At 42.3% G+C, this 23,337-nt stretch overlaps 2 long non-coding RNA genes across 2 annotated transcripts in view; one reads left to right on the top strand and one right to left on the bottom strand.

Moving 5' to 3' along the window:
* Positions 1 to 23,337, bottom strand: part of LOC123329687 — a 140,320-nt gene that overhangs the window by 6,131 nt on the left and 110,852 nt on the right. The window contains exon 2 of the long non-coding RNA XR_006545205.1: positions 19,451 to 19,526. This is a non-coding gene — a long non-coding RNA (uncharacterized LOC123329687). The remainder of the gene's footprint in view (positions 1 to 19,450; positions 19,527 to 23,337) is intronic.
* LOC123329686 overlaps positions 4,103 to 23,337 on the top strand; it is a 34,889-nt gene continuing 15,654 nt past the window's right edge. The window contains exons 1-2 of the long non-coding RNA XR_006545204.1: positions 4,103 to 4,145; positions 12,047 to 12,131. This is a non-coding gene — a long non-coding RNA (uncharacterized LOC123329686). The remainder of the gene's footprint in view (positions 4,146 to 12,046; positions 12,132 to 23,337) is intronic.

Here is a 23,337-nt window from a genome sequence, read left to right as displayed (position 1 = left end):
TGTCGTCCCCTTCTCCTCCTGCCTTAAATCTTTCCTAGCATCAGGGTCTTTTCCAAGGAGTTAGTTCTTCACATCAGGTGGCCAAAGTATTGGAGCTTCAGCTTCAGCATCAGTCCTTCCAATGAATATTCAGGACTGATTTCCTTTAGGATTGACTGGTTTGAGCTCCTTGCAGTCCAGGGGACTCTTGAGTCTTCTCCAGCACCACAGTTCAAAAACATCAGTTCTTTGGCACTCAGTTTTCTTTATGGTCCAACTCTTACATCCATACATGACTACTAGAAAAACAGCTTTGACTAGATGGACCTTTGTCAGCAAAGTAATGTCTCTGCTTTTTAAAATGCTGTGTAGGTTGGTCCTAGGTTGCTATCATAGCTTTTCTTCCAAGGAGCAAGTGCCTTTTAATTTCATGGCTGCAGTCACCATCTGCATGATTTTGAAGCCCAAGAAAATAAAGTCTGTTACTGTTTCCACTGTTTCCCCATCTATTTGTCATGAAGTGAGGAAACCAGATGCCATGATCTTAGTTTTTTGGATGTTGAGTTTTAAGCCAGCTTTTTCACTCTCCTCTTGCACTTTCATTAAGAGGCTCTTTAGTTCCTCTTCACTTTCTGCCTTAAGGGTGGTGCCAGCTTCATGTGTGAGGTTATTGATACCTCAGTGCAAAATTTAAGCAGTCAGCAAAAAAAAACCCTCAGTAATTCAGATAAATGATAGTCTTATTTAATCTTTGAAAAATAAAAATGTATACAAAAAACCATGATGAACAAAATATCCACCTTAAAAAAGACAGAATTGGATATCATATAGAAAAATTAATCTAGACATAGACCTTATATCTATCACAAAAATTAACTCAAAATGGATCAGAGACTGAAATGTAAAACACAAAACAATATCAAGAAAATTAGATGAGAAACCATAGACTGGGAGAAAATATTTGCAGAAGACATATGTGATAAAGAACTGTTATTCAAAATATACAAAGAACTCTTAAAACAGTAAGAAAACAACAACCTGATGAAAAATGGGCCAAAGACTTTAACAGATATTTCACCAAAGAAGATATACGAATGGCAAAGAGGTATATGAATGATGCTGACATTAAATGCCATCAGAGAAATGCAAAATTAAAATAATAATGAAATACCATTACACACATGTTACAATGGCCAAAATCCAGAATGTGGACAACATCAGCATATATGTATATATCTATCTGTCTATACATATATATATATATAATTTTTTTCTTTTTAAAAAATTATTCATTTTTAATCGGTGGAAAATTGCTGTACAACTTTGTGTAGGTTTTGGCCATACACATACACACAGAGATACAACATGAATTAGTGATAATTAAATATATATATATTCCCTCCTTCCTAAGTCCTCCCCGCCCCCCCTCCCACTCCTCTAGGTCATCACAGTACACCAGGCTGGGCTTCCTGTCTTATTTAGCAACTTCCTACTAACTATTTTACGCATGATAGTGTTTATATACCAGTGCTATTTTCTCAGCTTGTCCCACTCTCACCATCCCCCACGGTGTCCACAAGTCCATTCTCTGCTGTTTATCAGTAGCATTTTTCTAGATTCCATATATATGTGTTAAGATATATGTATATAATTTTTCAGATTGTGTGCCCTTATAGATCATTACAAGATATTGCTCCCTGCACTATACAGTAAGACTTTGTTGGTTATCTGTTTTCTATAAAGTAGAAAATAGATAGCCATAGAAAATGGATAACTTTTAGGTTATTACAAGACATCCAGTATAGTTGCCCGTGCTATACAGCAATTCTTTGTTGGTTACCTGTTTTCAATATAGTAGTGAGTATACGTTAATCCTAGTCTCCTGATTTATCCCTGCTACCCTTTCCCCTTTGGTAATGATAAATTTATTCACTATGTCTGTGAGTCTATTTCTGTTTTGTAAACAAGTTTATTCGTATCATCTCCTCTCTTCTCAGTACTTTTTATGAGTTATAAGAACCCCTCTGATTTCTCAGTCATAAATGGGTAATTTTCCAGAAGCTGGACCTCCTAGAAGATGTGTTGCCTGCTGAACGTAGGCTCCGCAGACACAGCTCACCCAGCACAGCAGGGCTGTGAGAATGGCCCACGGAGCTGGAGCGGTGGCTGGCCCTTTCAGAGGCATGACCTGTTGCCAGAACTACGGGACAGCGCTTGTGGGGCTGGGGCTTGGGGGACCGGGAGGGTCATCACGAACGCGGTGGCGGCAGCTCCTCTGGCTGCAGGTTCTCTCAGATGTTTATGATTTGGGGCCTGCCTTACAAAGAAACCTTCTGCTCCCAAAGGAAGTCGTGTCCTCACCAGCAGGGGCTGGCCTGACTGTTCTTGATTAGAGACCATCTGTGGTGAGTATTTGAAGTAAACGTCTCTGGAAAAAGTGTACACGTGTATGCTCTGGTATGCCATTTGCATCACACGGCTCCTTGGCAAAATATGTTTTAAAAAATCTCAAGCCAGCTGCCTTTTTTTCCCTTCCTCAGCAGTCAGCATTCTTGGGCTTGAAAGGGCTTTCATCTACAAGGCCGCCTCTTCCTGTCACTCCCCCACCCCTTACGAATCAAAAGCCACTTCATCAAGCTCAGGCATCAAAATGAACAAAACAATGAGATTGTCAGTGTTCAATGACCAGTGCACGTTTACTGCTCGTGCTGCAGTTATGGAGACAAGTGTGGAATACCTATAATTTTTTTCTAATAGCAGCAGGCAGATCAGCCTTTTTAAAATTTTATCATTCATCAAAGTAGAGCAGAAACAAAGATAGGGCAGAAAAACTTAGAGATACTTTCACCTGAGGGGAAAAACAGGTTCTTCATTCCCAGAGCACCAAGAAGAGGAAAATACCAATGTGGGGTTTTTTTTTTTTTTTTTTAGAGGAAAAAAGCAGATAACTGCATGGAAGGTGAGCACACATATGTGCACACGCATGCACATCACCTTGACACAAAGGGCACTAAACAGAGACAGTGGTTCCCCACACTTGCATGAGGCGAACACTGAGTATCTTAGAAGGCAAGATCTCATACCCCTTTTGAACTCTTTATTGTCCCTGCAAAACAAATGTTTTTCACTCCAGGACCACCTCTATTATTAGACATGGCTATGGAAGGAAATGTTCCGCAAGAGTAAATATTTTAGGAAATGGGTATTTTTAAGGACTCCAAACACTATGTTGTTCCTCTGGCTACCAAGTGGGTTGACTGCCTCATAAGGCTCTACCAGTCACGATCAGTTATCATCCTGTGAGGCACCACCAGGGTCTGTTTATATGTTGAGTTTTTTGCTTATATGCTAAGTAGCCCCAGACTCTGCTTTTTCATCCAGTGCCTTGTGTTAATTTCAATAGATTTTGTATCCTCCTTGTTGACATCTATCGTTGTTGTCAACATTTCATCGCTGTCAAATTGTATCTTGTCTCCAGAGGTCTTCCTAGCAGGCTCAAATATCTCTTCTGATTTATTCTTTTCATCTACTGGGGACAGCTAGTACATCACGGCCAAGACTTTTAGATTTCTTCTAAAATGAGGCTCTAAGAAAGGGCTTATAGATCACGTGTGTAAGCTTAGGTCATGAGTTTAAGCTCAGACTACTTGATCACTGTGTTCTGGTAGCTGAGCTTGCTAAGCAACAGAGTTTCAGGTATGTAGGATGTTTTACTGTGAAGTTGTTTTTACACAGGTCATTTCTCCAATATCATCGTAAACGCCAGCGTGGTTGCGACCCCTGTCTTACAAGATTCTGAATGTGTGCACTGCCCCAAGTGGAGCCTTATACAGAGTTGAACTTTAATAAACCAGGTGTTAAATGGACTTTCTGAGCCTCAATTTCCTCATCTACAATGCAACAAATGTCTCCATGAACAATTCCCTGGAGAAGAAGGGACTAATAAAAATAAGATAATTCTAGTGTATATACCTATGACACTAAAGGATGATGAATCTCCTGTTCTTTCTAAGGTTGCTGCTGCTACTGCTGCTAAGTCGCTTCAGTCGTGTCTGACTCTTAGCAACGCCATGGACTGCAGCCCACCAGGCTCCTCCATCCACGGGATTTTCCAGGCAAGAGTACTGCAGTGGGGTGCCATTGCCTTCTCCAGATGATGATAATAGGTGATTGTAAAAATGTCTTTTCTGTATTAATATATTGCAATAGCATCCCATATCAGTACCTCAACTGAAATGAAAGAAAACTGTTATTCATTTGTAAAAATCTGTTAAAAGCACTGAACTAGAGCAAAATCCAATCATAACATTCTATACATTTACAAATATGTTTAAAAAACAAATTGAACTGTATCAACCTCAGTGATATACTAATATGATAGATTCAGTAAATAAATAGGTTTAAGAAAGATTAAATTCCTCTAGGCACAGTCCCTCTTTCATACTTAAAGCCAGTGAATTTCTAGAGGAATGAAGTTTACTTACTCCAGTTGATGTCGTAAAAGTTTCCTGCACTTTCCAGGTTTTTTCCTTTAGTTCCTCACAAAGGCAGGAAACAGGCCAGAGCAATTGGCCATCTGACTCTGGAGAACAGGTCTGCAAGTTTCAGTCTAAACATTCTTCCTTCACATCCAGCTTCCCTCACTTCCCCCATCATCCCATTCCCCACACCAGCTGCTGGTTCAAAAATAGGTGAGGAAAAAGATAAAAGAAGGGATGTTATTTTAACTGTTTGAGTGCCTGAAAATGCGCTTGCTTCAAACTCTCTTCCGGACACTTTGTACACTGAAGTGCCCTCAGTGTGTAACTTGGCTCTGCTGTGTGAGGCTCAGTGACAGTTTTCACGTGTCACATAGGAAGCTCTTGGTCGGAGACGCATACTCTAAGGTGGGGCTGAATCACCCCCACAAAGATGAGTCGTTTCTCCCCAGTGCTCTCTTCTGCTCTGGCAAGAAGAGGGACCATGCTTGTGTCTGAAGATGCAGGAAGGAAAACACTCCGTCTTGTCTCCTCTGCTTTCTTGGCTGCAGTTTACTTAGAATTGCTCACTGAACCAGCAACTTCGGTGATAGGGCTGGCAAAATGGCTACCCTCTTTGCCTTCAGGAGATTTCAAGGAAGGAAACTAAGCGGCAGAGGCTGCTGTGGAACGGAGTGGCCGCAGGAGGCGCCACTGCTGGTGAGGGAACTCAGGAGCAGTGCCTGGGATATTATCCCTTTCAGAGTCGTCTAGCCTGAGTACTCGGCAAGCACCTGAGTCCTCTGGAACACAGGCTGCGTCATTCTTAGGGAACATTTCCCTGGGTTAATTTTCTTTCATGATCTTTTCAACCCTTCATTTAAAGAGCTACGTAGTCTTGTCATTCATTCATTTGTTCAATAGGTATTTATTTGGTATTGAATGTGTGCTGTGTGAGATTCTAGGAATTCATATATAAACTTCTGCCCTTGAAAACCCATCCTCTGACAGGACCCAGAGAGAAATGAATACCCCAAAATACTAGAGTAGACTAAAGGGTCACCAAGGCTCCCACACTGTGCTCCAAGCATGGGCTTGGGGGGTGTGTGTGTGTGTGTACGCGTGCATGCAAGCAGTGAGAGACTTTTCTGGTGAGAGGGAGAAACAAGCATGGAAGATGTTACCAGGGAGGCAACCATGGAATTGGCTATCATAGAAGTATGGGACTTCATGCATCATGAAAGGTGGGATGGAAGTTGAGAACAGGGAGAACCACAGGTATGGAGATATGGAAGTATGGGCACATTTGTAACTGGAAAGATGAGGATGGCTGGAATATCAGCTTGGGTTTGCTTAAGTTCTTGGGAGATGATGCTGGAAAGGGGACTGTTAAGTCCCTATAGAGTTCCACAGGTTTTAATTCCCCCCAAAAAGAGATGATGGATTCCTGATGTCCATTTCTGTTTTAGCTCCTGCTCTTCACCTGAAGCACAAAGGAACAGGAGGAAACCTGTGGGCCATGGGTTATGGATGTCAAGGTCAGCCACTGAGCTGGTAGCTTTATATGTTATCTTAATCAATCTTCACAACAAACCAGGAAATTATGAGATATTCACATTTGACAAATGTGAAAACTGAGTCTTGCCCAAAGCCACACAATCAGCATGATAGTCTTAGAATTCTACTCAGATCTGTGTGGATTTAAAGACCATTTCTCAATTGTTGGATTTCCTTATTGGCTCAGATTGTAAAAAATCAACCTGCAATGCAGGAAACCCAGGTTCGATCCCTGGGTTGGGAAAATCCCCTGAAGAAGGGAATGGCTACCCTCTCCAGTATTCTTGCCTGGAGAATTCCATGGACAGAAGAGCCTGGGTGGCTACAGTCCACTGGGTCATGGAGTTGGACACGACTGAGAGACTAACACACTTTTTTTCTCAATTGTTGCTTCTGATGGCTACTTTCAAAAATGATGAATTACCCTCAATATGAATATAAAAGTTGGATTAATTTTATGGACTTGGTGAAAAATGTGGATTTTATCTCACAGACAATGAAATGCCCTTCAACCCACAGGGATGAGACTGGGAGCTCTAGTGGGGCTACCTAGGACTGCCACCAGCTGCCTGGGGGTGCCTGGCAGGAACAGAGCCCATGGAGCAGGAGAGAAGTGAGCAGCAGATAGCCAGTTGCAAGCCCTGCAGAAGCATTCCAGAATCAGGGGATTTGCATAGTAAAATTGAAAGCATACTTGCATTCAGGAATCAAACGCATGCATTACCACTGTCCTGGAAATAGGCTGACTCAGACCATACGACTAAATAAAAGAATAATGTTTACTCAGAACTGATGTACTTGTTTAAAAAGTTAATGTTTTAAGCTTTCTGCCTTCTAGCAAAACATCACTAATCTAATTAGAGCTTTCCAACCCCACTTGGCCTTCAAGCAGGCCTGCAGTGCATTGACTGCTCACCAGACAGGATGGACCCCAGGCCCTCTCTCCTCACCCCCTCAGCTTAAAAAGTTCAGCTCTCCCCTCCTTCCCATCACCAAATATTTTCTTCTCATTTCTGAGCCAGCCACCAGGCACATTTCAGCACTTTGCACTCTCCAGAACCCCAGAAAGCAAGTTTATTTGGGTGATAGGTCTTCCCTTGAAGACATTCTTAGAGCACTGTGTGGTGAACAGCATACATCTAATTGCCAAGGCAGGGAGATTTTAGCAGCAGAGGGATTTTATGCCATTGAGGCTGCTCTTGGAGGTGGAGGATCTTTTAAGATTCCCTTACCTCAGACTTCAGCATGTTCATTCTTTGAAAACTTTCCCCCATCCTCAAGTTGTAGCCCACTAGCATTTTCTGTCCAGGATGGTGGGATGCAGAGGTTGTGGATGATGAAGTTTAAGTTTAGGTGGAATTAATTAGACATACTTTCATTCTAAACCTAGTTTGCTTTTAATCATTCAAGATCCAGGAAGGAGCGAGCCCAAAGGGTGTTATAAAAAAATCATGAAATAAAAATATAAATGCCAGTCTGTGAAGTTTCCCTGTGATTTACACAGAGCGGGGACTCGTCTGACTGCAGTGCTGTCTGGGGGTGCTGTTGAGAGCAGGGGTGCAGCCCTTCATTAATCCTCCCCACTGCCCCTAGATGCTGACTTTGGAGGTGATGAAGGGATGGAGTAGAATTGGAATGAGGGGTAGTAACGTTTGCATCCCAGGGCTCGCTTGGTTTCAGAACTGCACCCCACCCCCCCCACCCCCGTCCTCCCCTTACTTCATATTTACACCACCCAGGAGGGGAGTTAGTGTGGGTATTGGTATTCCCAGGCCATAGAGGAGTCACATGGGACCTAGTGGTTACATGGTTCACACAGCAGTACACTGAAATCTCACACCACAGGTAGGATTAAACACTTAACAAGTATAGTTTTCTAAGTTCTGAGTGGTTAGACTACTCAATGTAAGAAATCTGTAAGGTTCCTTCTCTCCCTCGGATAAGTTTTTAGAAGTGAGATGGAGAGAAGGAAGATCATGACCATCTTTTCCTCATCTCACCCCCTCCACTACCTTCAGAAAGTTGCAGTGTAAGAAATCTGTAAGGTTCCTCCTCTCCCTCGGATAAGTTTCTAGAAGTGAGATGGAGAGAAGGAAGATCATGACCATCTTTTCCTCATCTCACCTCCTCCTCTACCTTCAAAAGGTTGCAGTAAGAGTTAGTGTATCTGGGGTGAGCTATGGGGGGACCTGGTCAGGCCCTTTTCATCTTTGGATTCAGAACTCAGTGCAAGACCCTTTGACCCTCTGTTGAGGCTGAACAGCCTTACCCCCGTCTACACCCAAGGTGGCACTCGACTTCTGAGTTTGCAAGCACTTAGGGTATCTTTGAGACCAGTGATCTTATTTTCTTCTAAATCCCAAGATCTGAACCTGACCTCACATTCTGGTAGGTGAGGTTTAAGAAACTGGTGGGAAAGAGTTATACTAATAGTGAAACAAGCAGTTTAAAAACCAAAACCAAGCAAACAAAACCAAACAGAATGTTTTTATTGTTCAGAACAAATATGGTAGAGGGAAACTACCTTATTTTCCCAAGTTTTTACTCAAACATATTAATGTTGATTAAATTTGGGGCAGATACTCTGACTTAGCAAATTTCTTCATGGTTTACTTGAGTCAAAGTGTTAAGTCACTCAGTCATGTCCCACTTTTTGTGACCCCATGGACGATAGCCCACCAGGCTCTTCTGTCCATGGAATTCTCCAGGCAAGAATACTAGAGTGGGTTGCCATTTTCTTCTTCCGGGGATCTTCCCGATCCAGGGATCAAACCTGGGTCTCCCACATTGCAGGCAGATCCTTTACCACCTGAGCCACCACGGAGTCAAAACCATGTGTCTTACACCCAGGAGAAAGCTGTGATCCTGTTTTCTACCTGTCTTATTAATCACACCCTGCCTGAATGCAGTGGTTAACACTGCCATTATCTCATGGATCATGTGCCACATTGCACAATACTTTCATTGTAACTCAGAATTCAGGCATCACCCAGTTGCAGTATAGGGGAGATTATATCAAAAGTAATGTTTACAGTGTACTAACAGCCTCATAAAGATAAACATCGGAAATTCATTTGAAAACCTAAATCATTGTGTCAGTTTTTAAGTTTCCATAAACAGCTTCCTTATGTATGTGTCTCTGCTTTGGTGTGCATATAGCTGCCAAGATTTTGAGCAGACCCTGTCTCTGACCCATTCATAGGAGAGTGTGAGCGTGGCCCGTGGACACAGAGCAGTTCACAGGCCACCTCCCTTCACCCCAGCTCCCTTAGGTTCCAGGGCCAGACACATAGGAAAGGAGACTTTAAATTTAGAAGCTAAGCAGGTAGTTCAAACATACTTCCTGATGATATGTCTGAAGAGCCCTGCTCTGTTTGCGCGTCTACTCAGGAACAGTCAATGAGGCACCATTCTGACTTGCTGTTTGCATTCACACTTCTGAACGAAGAGAGAAAGATTAATGCAGGACACCCATATTTTCCTATGGGAGGGCTAAGAGCGTTGGCTTTGGAGTCAGAGAAACGTTAGATTCAGCCCCAGTTCCATCACTTGCTAACTGTACATGCTTGGATGAGTTACTTAACCTCTCTGAGCTTCCCTTTGCCTGATATTTCAAATGAGAATAACTTAAACCTCATAGGGAATTTGTGAGGATGAACAGTGCAGATAAAGCTCTATCCTGGTGCTCAATACCAAGCAAATGATCAATAAAGGCTAATTAGTATTATTATATTTGCCACCCTGGAGGACCACCAACAGGGTTGTTATAGAGAATAAATATAATAATTCAGCAAAAGCTTTTTAGTACAGCCTTTGGTCCATGCCCTTAAATTTTCTTGTATGGTAAGGAAAATAAATCTGTATTCATATTCAATTCCTAGATTTTAATTAGTGAGTAAAATAAACTCTCTCTCTAGTTTTCATCAGGATGCAGGTGTGAGATTCTCTTTTAAACGCCCTTCTCTTTTCTTATTTTCCATGCCTTTGTTCTTATACATGCTAGGAAGATGGGCACGATTCCAAAGCTGAAATGTCTGGATTTGGTCAAGAGTCAAAACTTTGTTTGTGGTTTATCTTCTGATCGCTCAGGTTATCCCAGGAGACTAGAGACCACCCCAAGACTTCAATTTTGGCAACCAAAGTATAGTAGCCTCCTCTGTAGATGAGCAGCCAAGTACCAGGAATATATGTCTATTGACACATAAATATATAAACAGGCAGAAAGCCAGGACCCTTAGCTGGTGGTGAGTCAGTCTGAGCCCCAAAAGCCAACAGGACTGAGAAGTACTTCTTATGCAGAGCCCAGAGGCCCTTGGGTTGAACTTTGATAGGATTTTAGATCTAAGCACGCCTTAGCAGGTAATAATGCCACCTGCAATTTTCATGGGCTTATGTCCCTTTCAAAGAGCTTTTGCATAAAACATCTCATCACAACTATTCTGTGATGTAGGCAATGCAAAGACTCCCATCCCCACTTTACCTTTAAGAAGAAAATGTAGGTTCAGAGACAAGAAGTGGTTCCAGGCACACACTGAGTTGTGACAGCCTGGACCATGACAAGGTGCTTGTGTGGCTTTGGAGAAAAAGCAGTGCTGTGAGAAAGGAGCCCTGAGGAGAGGTCCCCTGGAAGCGTGAACAGCTCCTCGTTTCTGGGATGGGCCCTCCCTATAAATGAGTTGTCTCTGTGGTCCCTTAGTTCCCACAGAGACATTTGATGGGAACTAAGCTGTGCTGTTTCTGATTCCCAGCCATTCTTGCCTACTTCAGGGATTCTCCCTAAGCTTGTGGTTTCCATTTCTGATGGGAAATCCTTCCTGTGGCAACACACCTACCAGCTGCTGCCAATATTGCTACCTGTATGAAAAGGTTCTCACATTTTTGCATGAAACTACTACAGTGCTCATTAAAAATGAACTATGGATCAAACTTTGACATGATTTAAGAGGCTCTGGATGGGAGTGTGTGTGTGTGTGTGTGTGTATGTTGTGGATTCAGTGGTTACTGGAGCTGGCTTGTAAGAACTTATTGGGTGCATCTTTTCCTATCTCTGGGCTTCCCTGATAGCTCAGTTGGTAAAGAAACGGCCTGCAATGCAAGAGACCCTGGTTCAATTTCTGGGTCGGGAAGATCCCCTGGAGAGGGAAAAGGCTATGCACTCCAGTATTCTGGCCTGGAGAATTCCGTGGACTGTATAGACCATGGGGTCACGAAGAGTTGGACACAACTGAGCGGCTTTCACTTCACTTCACTTTCCTACCTTTACATTCTGTGGCATAGTGTCTTGAAATTAGCTTTGGTGGGAGGTTTTTGGCCCGTGAAAGTCACAAGGGCTACAGATCAGCCCCTTTCTCCCTACCCAAGAGTTGATTGTTGAGCATTTACTGGCACACTATGAGTGGCTTCACTGAATTCCAACCGCTCACTCAGCCCTCAGACAATTCAAACCTGAGCCTGTGAGTCATAGGTGAGATACGGACCGTAACTGACAACCTCCTAAACTTCATTCGATTTTCCCCCCAGAAATAGAAAAAAGGAAAATTATGCTTTTCCTTTCCAAGAAGGCTTAATTATATAATTTTTATCTTTATAGCATGCATCTTTTCATAGTAAGAATCATTTAGCAACAACTATTTTCTAACCCTATTCTAGTGCATAAAATAAAGCCCCGACTCTACGGGGACATGCACAGAATTCAAAAGTCTGTAACTCCTTAGAAATTTCACAGAAATGGAGGAGAGTCTATGTCATTGGAGCAAAGTGAAGGAATGAGAGAAAGATAAGGGGTAAGATTGGCCTTGTGTGCAAAGGCAAGCAAAGAATTTGTTTTTAATTTGAAATTAAATAAGAAGCCTTATTAAATCTCAAGCAGAAAAGGCATGGTTAGATTTATGTTTCAAAAAGATGACTGTTTGCTGTTTGAGAGCTTATTGTGAGGGCAAATAGGAAATCTGAGTAATGCAGCTCATTTTTTTCTTGATTTTTTTTTTCTAAGAAGAATTTTCTACAATTCCCTTTGGCCCTCTTAAGCACAAATTTATTCCTTACAACTACAGGGATTCAAATCTTCCAGCCAAACACTGTGGGAGGATGGCATCATTGGTGAAATTACTTCAGAAGCAACATGTTGTAAGAAGTTATGTAAGTATTTTCTATTATTTAAGATACCAGGTCTCTTTGGACCATGAGGCCCAGACTCTAAACTTTAAGTTAAAAGACATTCAACCAGCACCATCTAGTAGAACCTTCTGCAGTGTTAAAATTATTCCACAACTGTGGTCTCCAATATGATAACTATTCTCCACACGGAGCTCATACACACTTGAAATATAGCTAGTGTGACTGAGGAGTTAGATTTTTAATTTTATTTAATTTTCATTAATTTAAATTTAAACAGCCACATGTGGAAAGTGGCTACCACATTGGACAGTGCAACCCTAGAACTTCTGTGTTTATGGTCATGCAAGTGACTTCTCTGAGTCCTATATTTGGTTAATAATACTTACCTGTTAGGAGAGGATTAAATGATATATGTAAAAGCATAAAGCTTGGTGTCTAGCAGCTCCTAGGACTACAGGGGAAGTTGGATTCAGTGGTACACTGAAACAGGATTGGACTGGCTCATGAAAATCAATCTCTCACATCCCTTCCCAACTCTGAGGTCCCTGACATCATGCTTAGTCATGTTGGGAATATCTACACCATGAAATCAGCAACCACCACAAATGGGCTCCCACCCCCTTCCTCATCCCAAGAACCTATTGTTAACAGTTTACTACACACCGTTGGCAGGGTGCATTTACACATCATGTTTATTTATACTTGTTTCTACTACCAGAACTTTAATTCATTCATGGATCCTTTTCCTTGTCATTCGTTCTATTTTTTTTTTTTTTTGGTCGTTATTTCTACAGCATCGTTTTAATATTCCATTGCCTTCTTTATCCAACTTTCACAAGCCTTCTGTGCCTCTGCGTTTCTGCTTCTGTGTTTCAGAGAAGCTTCTGCCTGAGGAAATCGGTGCTCTTTTTTTTTTTTTTTTTTTTTCTTTTTCCTTTAATACAACCTGTAAACTTTAGGTCATTTCAGTTTGCCTACTCCTCAGGAAGCAGCCAGCTGGCTATATGATGTAGCCACAATGAGATCTTCAGAGAAAAACCTACATGCTCTGTGTCTCCTTCCCTTGGTTCCACCCTTTTCTTGCTCTTCAGTCCTAAGCTTTCACACTCACTAGCAAACAGTTTTGTAAAACAGTGCAAATTATTACATCTCTACGATGCTTTTCTCTTCCCATTACCAGTACATTTTAGTGGTGTTTTTATCTGCAGACTAGATTAGCACAATTATATATTCATTATTGATGACTCTCTTTTCTCAGCAGTATGGTTTTAAGGTCACTATTCTAAAATTTGAAGTCCCTAAAACCTCATCTCAGCTTGGGACTTGGTGAAACATCTGCAGATAGTTTATCAGTCAAAAAGCTTACATTAAAGATGATACTGAATGAAGACCTTTTGCCTTCAAAACTACTGAGAGCCTGTTTTGACTTGTGAGCTCTGATCTCTACCAACAGGTTAACCCTGATTAAATTTCCAGGTGTGATCCCATCTGGATGAATTCTAAGAAACTTTACCCCATTGATTTTCAAAACACTTTTTTTTTTTAAAGCAACAGAATCCTTTCTTCAAAGATAATTTATGTGGAAGTCCAGTACATAAGAGGCAAATGCTGAGTTTTTTTGGTTTTGGTGTGGGCAGCAAATCTACCTAGAAAGAGGGACTTAAAATAGAATGCTTTGAGAAATATTAATGAACCCGACTTATTTTTTTAAGGCAATTCTATCCTTTACTAATATTAAACTTCATTTCTGTGGGTGGGCATTCTTTCTGATTTATACAATATTTTCTCTCTTATAAATCTATACATCTTGGTTTTTGAGGCCAGTACTTTGTATAACAATCAAGAGAGCAAGCAGGCTTTAGGGATGTCTTTTCTATCTAATTGCTAAACAAAGAGCTACTAAAATGGCTAACTACTGAATCATATGTCTCTGAAAGCTCTAATATTATGTAAACTAATTTAATACACCTTCCACAGTTACCTGCCAATATAACAAGCTTTAAAACAAAAGAAAAAAATAAATTATTTGTTCTTCATGAAACAAAATTTGAAAATGAACAAAATTCTTTAAAACAATTTACAGCATACTAACAATATAAGGCAATGGCACCCCACTCCAGTACTCTCGCCTGGAAAATCCCAGGGACGGAGAAGCCTGGTAGGCTGCAGTCCATGGGGTTGCTAAGAGTCGGACATGACTGAGCGACTTCACTTTCACTTTTCACTTTCATGCATTGGAGAAGGAAATGGCAACCCACTCCAGTGTTCTTGCCTGGAGAATCCCAGGGACGGGGGAGCCTGGTGGGCTACCATCTATGGGGTCGCAGAGTCGGACACGACTGAAGTGACTTAGCAGCAGCAACAATATAGTTAAAGTAGGATATTAATTTAATGTTTCATATATAGCCAACTGAAAGCAGAGTTCCAAAGAATAGTAAGGAGAGGATGGCATCACTGACTCGATGCATGTGAGTTTGAGTGAACTCCAGGAGTTGGTGATGGACAGGGAGGCCTGGCGTGCTACGATTCATGGGGTCACAAAGAGTCGGACATGACTGAGCAACTGAACTGAACTGAACTAAGAAAGCATCACTATGAACAAAGCTGGTGGAGGTGATGGGATTCCAGTTGAGGTATTTCAGATTCTAAAAGATGATGCTGTGAAAGTGCTGCACTCAATACACCAGCAAATTTTGAAGACTCAGCAGTGGCCACAGGACTGGAAAAGGTCAGTTTTCATTCCAATCCCAAAGAAAGGCAATGCCAAAGAATGTTCAAACTACCACACAATTGCACTCATCTCACATGCTAGCAAAGTAATGCTCAAAATTCTCCAAACTAGGCTTCAACAGCACATGAACTGTGAACTTCCAAATGTTCAAGCTGGATTTAGAAAAAGCAGAGGAACCAGAGATCAAATTGTCAACACTGTTGGATCATTGAAAAAGCATGAGAGTTCCAGAAAAACATTGACTTCTGCTTTATTGACTACACCAAAGCCTTTGACTATGTGGATCACAACAAACTGTGGTAAATTCTGAAAGAGATGGGAATACCAGATCACCTGACCTGCCTCCTGAGAAATCTGTGTGCAGATCAAGAAGCAATAGTTATAACCAGACTGGTTCAAAATTGGGAAAGGAGTATGTCAATGCTGTATATTGTCACCCTGCTTATCTAAATTATATGCAGAGTACATCATGCGAAATGCCAGGCTGGATAAAGTACAAGCTGGAATCAAGATTGCAGGGAGAAATGTTAATAACCTCAGATACACAGATGACACCACCCTTATGGCAGAAAGTGAAGAAGAACTAAAGAGCCTCTTGATGAAAGTGAAAGTGGAGAGTGAAAAAGTTGACTTATAAAACTCAACATTCAAAAAGCTAAGATCATGGCATCTGGTCCCATCACTTCATGGCAAATAGGTGAGGAAACAATAGAAACAGTGAAAGACTTTATTTTTGGGGGCTCCAAAATCACTACATATGGTGACTGCAGCCATGAAATTAAAAGATGCTTGCTTCTTGGGAGAAAAGCTATGACCAACCTAGACAGCATATTAAAAAGCAGAGCATTACTTTGTCAACAAAGGTCTGTCTAGTCAAAGCTATGGTTTTTCCAGTCATCATGTATGGATGTGAGGGCTGGACTATAAAGAAAGCTGAGCACCGAAGAATTGATGCTTTTGAACTGTGGTGTTAGAGAAGACTCTTGAGAGTCCCTTGGACTGCAAGGAGATCCAACCAGTCCATTCTGAAGGAGATCAGCCTTGGGATTTCTTTGGAAGGAATGATGCTGAAGCTGAAACTCCAATACTTTGGCCACCTGATGCAAAGAACTAACTCCTTGGAAAAGACCCTGATGCTGGGAAAGATTGAAGGCAGGAGGAGAAGGGGAAGATAGAGGATGAGATGGTTGGATGACATCACTGACTCGACACACATGAGTTTGAGCAAGCTCTGGGAGTTGGTGAAGGACAGGGAAGCCTGGCATGCTGCAGTCCATGGGGTCGCAAACAGTCGGATACAATGATCAAGTGAACTGACTGAACTGAGGATATTAATGTTTCTTATGAAGTAATATAAGGCCTAAATAAGAAAGGCCTAGAAAGGTCTTGCCAAAGTCCTGTACTGTTAGCAACAAATTTGCCTTGGCAGAGTTATTAGTCAGCAATCTTACTCAAAATAGCAATCAAATTTGAATAAAATAAGGGTCAAAATTAAGTTGGAAATACTCAAGAGTAAAGAAGATTGGGTGTTAAATATAGAAATGGGTTTCAAGAAAAACTCAGATACCATTTTGCATACAAATCAAGAGCAGGGTCTGAAATTCAAACCATGCCTTTGGTACCTGCTCAAATACATTTTGGTTGAGAGCAGGAGGGATGGAGGGGGCTGTGTGTGGGAAGAAGGCAGAATCGCGTGCGCAAGGTTAGTGTTCCAACTTCGGAGGTTGGAGTGAAGCCACCTTGAAGATTTGGCCTTGTATGTTTGTGATCCTAGAAAATTTCCCCAGCATGAAAGTTGTGCTTCAGGGAACAGAAAGAAATAATGATTTTTGTATCTGTAAATAAGGCCGTTGCTATGTGTGAGTAGCAACGTTCCATAGACATTAGCTATTTTCACTTTCTTGTGGTCCACCCATGAATTACAAAGCACAAACGGGTGTTCCCTTCCCAGTTGAAAATAGCTTTTGGCAGCATTTTCTTACACAGTTCTTCAGTGCACCACGGAACCTGTCACCTCAATCATTTTAGGTTCCCTTTCATCCTGCCACAAAAGTGATTTTAAGAAGGGAAGGTAACTGATCAGATGAAGCCAAGGGATGTGTGAGTGTGTTAATAACAACCTGTCAAAACCTGGAATAGCCAGATACAAACACGTTAGATTAGGGGTGCGGTGGACTCCTAAACTGCTCACAAGCTGATCTACCTTAAACTCTGCAAATGTCCCTTTCTCCACCCATCCTGAGAATGAGACTCTCCTCTCATCTTCATCATCAATGTTGTGAAAATCAGTAGCATTTTTTTTCCTTAAAAAAGCATGTAGAAGACTCACAACTCATAAAAATTCACTCCTAGCCTCCTTGATTCCCAAAAGAACATTCTTTCCTGGGAGAAACTTAATCACATCATCATCAAGTATTTCATTGGAATTTCAATATAATGAAGTTCAAATCATCAAATAAGTCTTGGTACTTAAAACAAATGGAAGTCTCAAGAGATACACTTGAAATGGGCCCACTTTGGTCCAAATGCTTTACTTATATTAATTAATTTAGACCTCTGAAAAGGTGTCATGAGTTAGGTACTAGAATTTTACAGGTAAAGAAATGGAGGCACGGAGGAGCTCAGGATCTTGCTTGTGTTTGTACGGTCCGTTAGGTTTTCAAAGAAGAACTTAAACCAGGCAAGTGTCTCTGGGAAGCTCTTCCTGCCATACCATGAGGCCTCTTGTGATAAATACCAAGTACTAGAAGACGGTAATTTCTTCTGAGAGGCAATGATAATTGTGAACTCGGTGAAGCTTATTCCTTTCTGATCGATCAGCTGGAGTAGAAGTATAAAAAGCTGCAGTTGCCAGGTGCGTTAGAGATTGCTTAAGTCCAGAGATATCTCACAGCTAGCTGGTGAGAGACCCAGGGCTCAGATCTGTCTTCTTTCCTTCTTGTATATTAACCATCTCTTATACCATGAATGACTAATTGAAATGAGTTTCACTGAGAAATATTCTCGAAGAAGTCTCCCTTGCTTCATCCTCTGTGATCTGTTCCACTCCCAGCACTTCAGGATGTGGAATGCTGGGAGGAAGGTCAGGTGGTCAGGATACCAGGATTTGAGTCTGGATTCGACTCTGACATTGTCTACCTGCGTGAACCCAGGCAACACTCTTTACCCCAGGACATGTAATTCCTCATCTAGACAGTATAGTAAATGCCTGCCTTTTTTTTTTTTTTTTTTTTTTCATGTCACTGGGTTTTTTTCAGGAATCAGCATTTCTAGATCTCTAGATCTTTGCTACTTGAAGCTTGGTCCCTACATCAGTGGCACTTGGAGGTGTTAGAAACAAGGGACCTCAGGCCCAGTTTCAAATCTACTGAATCAGAATCTGCATTTTTAACAAGACCCTTGAGGGATCTGTGTCACATTAAAGTTTGAGAAGTGCTGTGGAAGTGTCACGGCTCTCGAGCACAACACAGAGAGCATAAATCTCCGCCTTCTGCTATGCTAAAAAGGTAATTCAGGCCATGAATCCCTTAATCTCAGAACCAGTTTGGGAATTCAAATTTCTTTTTGTGTGTTGAAAGGTAATATGCTGCATGTGTGCTGTGCATGTTGCGTCTCTTCAGTTGTGTCTGACTGTTTGTGACCCTATGGACAGTATAGCCCACCAGGCTCCTCTGTCTGTGGGATTCTCCAGGCAAGAATACTGGAGTGGGTTGCCATGCCCTCCTCCAGGGGATCTTCCTGACCCAGGGATTGAACCCCATCTTTTATATCTCATGCATTGGCAGGCAGATTCTTTACCACTGAGCCTCCTGGGAAGCCCAATACACTGCATATACCGTGTATTATTTAACACCTTCTATAGGATCCAGGTAGCTAGTGCTCTTAAATAAAACAGTGACTATTACACTGAGTAGAATAAATATTAGATAAATCTTTATTATCTTCAATGCAGTTGCTACAAATATTGAAGATAACTTGAGTTTCAAGACTTTGGGCGGTTTGGAATGACTGGTGAAGACCACAGATTTGAATTTCCTAGGGATTGTGCGGACCTTGGTCTGGGAGAGCTCTGGGGTGTGACTCCCACCTGCAGCTCTTCTCTGGGCAAAGCCTGTGTGGTCATGGTTGGACCAAGGGTGGGAAGATGAGAGCTCAGGGTGATCCTGCCCCAGGATTCTCTGGGGTACTACCTGGGGGTCTTCCAGCCTCTGTGAGATCCTATCAATGACTTAAACCCAAGGAAGTACATGGTTTGGGGGAGAGAAACAGCTCATTTTCTCCTTCGTCCTGGACTATCAAGCCTGAGCAAAGAATGGAATGGGTAGGAGGTGTAGGCAGCTCTTTACATCACACCAAAGATCACATGATTCCTAAAAAGAAAGGAGCTTTGCTTGTTGTTGCTTTTTAATCCTCCAGAAATCAAATAAATAACTCCATAAAATTAAAATGTCTCTTATTGAAGGTATTAATGATGAGGGTGCTTTAATCACAGAAAAAAAAGTTTTCTCATGATAAAACTTCTCAAAAAAAAAAAAAAAAAAAGCCCCGAACTATCTACACCCCCAATCCAATCCTTTCACTCTCTCTTTTACAACTACCTCAAACTTACTCAAATTATGTCTTGAGGGCTCCAGCAGGCAGAACATTTGGGCTGCTTCTCTAGCACGGATGTCTTTGTTGTAGCTCTGCTGGAAGAAAAAGAAAGGGGAAAAAATCCATTAGTATAACTTCAACACTGATATTCAAAATAAGATCTACCTGAAAGTATAAACCCTTTGAAGAACCTTCAAGGTTTGAGAGATGGAAGAGAAGAAAGCCTATGTTTCAGAAGAGTTAGTGTCTGATCGCAGCCCTTCCCCAAGCTGCTGGCAAGAATTGGAATGCTCTCCTCTATTTGTCTGGGACCCAGGACATCTGGTGGGTAGGTGGTGGTGCACCAACAGGAATATACCTTTCCCATCATAAATCTGACCAACTCACTCCAGAGCTCTTCTAGAGATGGTGAAACTGAAATGACCAGCTGCTCCAAAGTGAGTCAGCTCTGGAGCACATATAGGAACTCGTGACTGATGAAGCCCAGAACTTGTTCTTATCAGGCTCTTCATTTGTATTATTTCAGTTCATCTTCATAAAACCTTGGGAGATTATTACCCCCAAGCGGGAAACCGAGGCTCAGGAGGTTAAGTAAATTGCCAGAGGCCACAAAACTCGAACCCTAAACAGATCTCTTAACCACTGTGACTTTCACTTTTATTCTGAGCCTTCGACTTGGTTGAGGAGCCCTGGATTTTGGGATACAGTGGACATTCTCTGGGCAACAAGGTGACATAAGTCCTGTCCACAGGAAAGGTGTTGAGTACGGCATGAGGGGGTGGCAGGGCCAGGATTCATGAGCCTACAGGTGATTTATGGTTCCTTTTCAACCTGCCTTTTTTCTTATAATCATAGGATTATAGTGATGAAATGAAACTCCTAAAGCCAACCTATCCCCTGCCTTCAGGCAGTGTTCATTTAAACCAGACAATTTTCTCCCTTTGTTTAAAGATCGTAAGAGAAGGCATTTCCAAATCACTCAAAGATACTGTGAACAGGGGCTCACAGGTCTTGCAGTGATTAATCTTTTTGTGATAATAAGCCCAAATTAATTTTCAAGCATTTATTGAGTTCCTACCTTGTGTCCTGTGGTAAGGGAGGTGGTGTGTGTGTGTGTGTGTGTGTGTGTGTGTGTGTGTGTGTGTGTTTCAGGTGTTATAGGGAGGCATAGGTAGCTTGCCCTTAGATTTCTTTCAGTTTCCTTGGATCAGGAGTAATACCACTGTAGTAAGTAAAACCCAGTTAAAATACATTTTGAAATTACATGCTAAGTAGCAGTAATTTATCTTGATTCTGCCAGAAACAAGCCATATGACTCTGTACATGTCACTAGACCTCTCTGATATTCAGCTTCCTCTTGTTGTAAAGTGAAGGGCAGTCTTGCCATGATGTTTGCCTAGCAGCCTGCAGAATGCAGGTTCTGGGATGTGTGGTGGAGTCTGTGAGGATGATAAGAGCTCACGGGAGGAGTATCCCAGAAGGACGGCTTAAGGCTTTGGGGAGAAGGAAGAACTTCAGTTGCTTCCTGAAGAATGGATAGCCTTGGACTGGGGAGAAGAGAGACACTTTGGGAAACAGCAGGATACAAGAGTGAACACTACCTGTTGGCCAGCTGGTGAGGGGCCAACTGAGGGCACAGCTGGGAAAGGAAGAATGGGGCCAAATTACCTAAAATTGCATTTAGATTTGAGGTATTGAGATTAGAGGTGACATCTCATTAAAAACAATAACAACAAAAGAGAAAGTGAAAACCAGGGAGAGAGGAACTCCCTTCCATGGCTAGGAACTCCCCTCCAGGGCTAGAGCCTCTGCAGTACCCCAGACCCTAGCCTAGGTGTTGAGATCTAGAATCCTCTACACTGTCCAGAAGCAAAGATTCGTTTTCCCACCCTACAGATGATGAAATGAGGCTTAGAGGGGTTTGCCTCTAGTCATCCTGTCAGTAAATGGATTCAACTTAAAGCCTGAGATTTCTGAATGGGCCAGGATGTGAATTACGTATGTCGTGAAAGCCTTATGAGAAAGTGGAGTGAGAATCACCTGGCATTAAAGAAACCAGGGGAATGGAGAGGTGAACCAAGCTGAAGGGCAGCAGGATGAGGCAGGAAGCAAGCATTATAAGGAATATTCTGCAAGACTTGAAGGGAAAATAGTTTGTTTATGGTGCTAGAAATAGATAAATAAAAGACGATTACAATGTTTGGAATATGAAAGTTTCAGAAATCCTTGAGTCTGCAGATACAAAGTAGGAAGAAAAGCTGCCTTGGAGATGAAGATGACTCAAATTCGGGCTCTGTGGGGTCTAAGGAGGAAGTGATGTCTTCCATGCTGTGTCCAAAAGGATGCTGCTGTGAATGTAGGAGCCTTGACTTAAAGGCAGGGCTAGTGACAGAGCTCTGGGGATTATCAGTGAAGAGAGATCATGTGTGTGTGTGTGCTCAGCCCTGCCCAACTCGTTAAGACCCCATGGACTGTAGCCTGCCAGGCTCCTCTGTCCATAGAATTTTCCAGGCAAGAATACTGGAGTGGTTTGCCATGCCCTTCTCTAGGGGATCTTCCCAACTTAGGGATTGAACACCCATCTCTTATGTCTCCTGCACTGGCAGGTGGGTTCTTGACCACTAGCACCACCTGAGAAGCCCCAAGAGAGATCATGGAAATCTTGGAAAGGGGGGAACTCTGCAGTGGAGATAAGAGAGTAGAGCCCTCTCGGGAGGTATAGGCAAAAAGCAAGACAGGTCTTCATGGGAGGCAGAATGGGTATTCAGGAAGCACACAGGAAAACCAGAGAAAAGAAAACCTAGAAGCTGAGTGGAAAGGGATTTAGAGGAAAGTGGGGCAGAGCAAGGAGGGCAGGGGCGTGTGGGCGCATTAATCCTCAGAAATTCTAATTATAACAGAGAAATCTATTAGAATGAAGACAGAAAAAATCCAAACCATTTGTGTGTGTGTGAGCATCATTTCAAAGATCTTTTCTCTTTTGTTATTTCTTCAGGCAAATCATATAACTACGATCCTCAGATTTTCTGCAAGAGAAGAGTTCTGTTGCAAAATTTGCTCTGATATAACTTTATCCTGGAAAACAGTACACTTTCCTAAGTTTCCATAGGGTCAAATTTGTCAAACAGACTTCGGTAAGCACCCAGAGGCTCACTTGATAACCATTTAAGCTCCTCCCATGAGCCAGGCTCTGTGCTAGGCACGGCCCTGCCAATAGGCAAGGCAGAGTCTCTCCTCTCTACTCACCCGCAAGCCCTGCTATCATCAGCTCAGCTAGACAAAGGGAGCAGCAGAGGGAAAGGGTGCCCCTGGGAGATGGAGGCTGGCTAGTGGCTGAACCAGCTTCAGCCTCGCTCCCTGCCTCCGTAATCAGTAAGAGGCTGGGGAGAAATTGCATTTCGCTTCCAAACGGTGTGACCCTTAAGTTGCATAAACAAGCCTGAACCGAATGTCAGCTCTAGCTCAGGAAGCCACTTTCCCCAAGGCAGATTGGCCGGGAGCTGGGGGTTTTGCCCCTTTCCCCTGCAGAGATCATCTGTTGGGATCAGGTGGGTGTCACCCAGCAATCAATACCCTGGGCGAGCTGCAGGGGCAGGAAGGGCAGCAAATGGGCTGGGCCCTTCCTCACTCCCCTTTTTACCTTCAAATCAAGTGCTCGCCTGCCTGGTTTGCAAAGGTAAATCCAGCCTGTTTGAAATGAGTACAGATTTAATTGCAAAAGAGGTATGTCCTTTCTTCCACTGCTACTCATTTCCCCGACAAGCAGGAGTTTTGGAAAAATCACAGTAGCTTCTTCTCTGCAGCTCTCTTTCCATCCCCTGCCACACCACTTAGATACACAGAAGCTTTTCTATTCTATATGTTTTCATACATGCAGCCAAATATGGAGGAAGGAGAAAATCT

The sequence above is a fragment of the Bubalus bubalis genome, chromosome 2 (genome assembly GCF_019923935.1).
Source record: "Bubalus bubalis isolate 160015118507 breed Murrah chromosome 2, NDDB_SH_1, whole genome shotgun sequence".
Lineage (NCBI taxonomy): Eukaryota > Metazoa > Chordata > Mammalia > Artiodactyla > Bovidae > Bubalus > Bubalus bubalis.
This window is presented reverse-complemented; position numbering and strand designations above follow the sequence as displayed.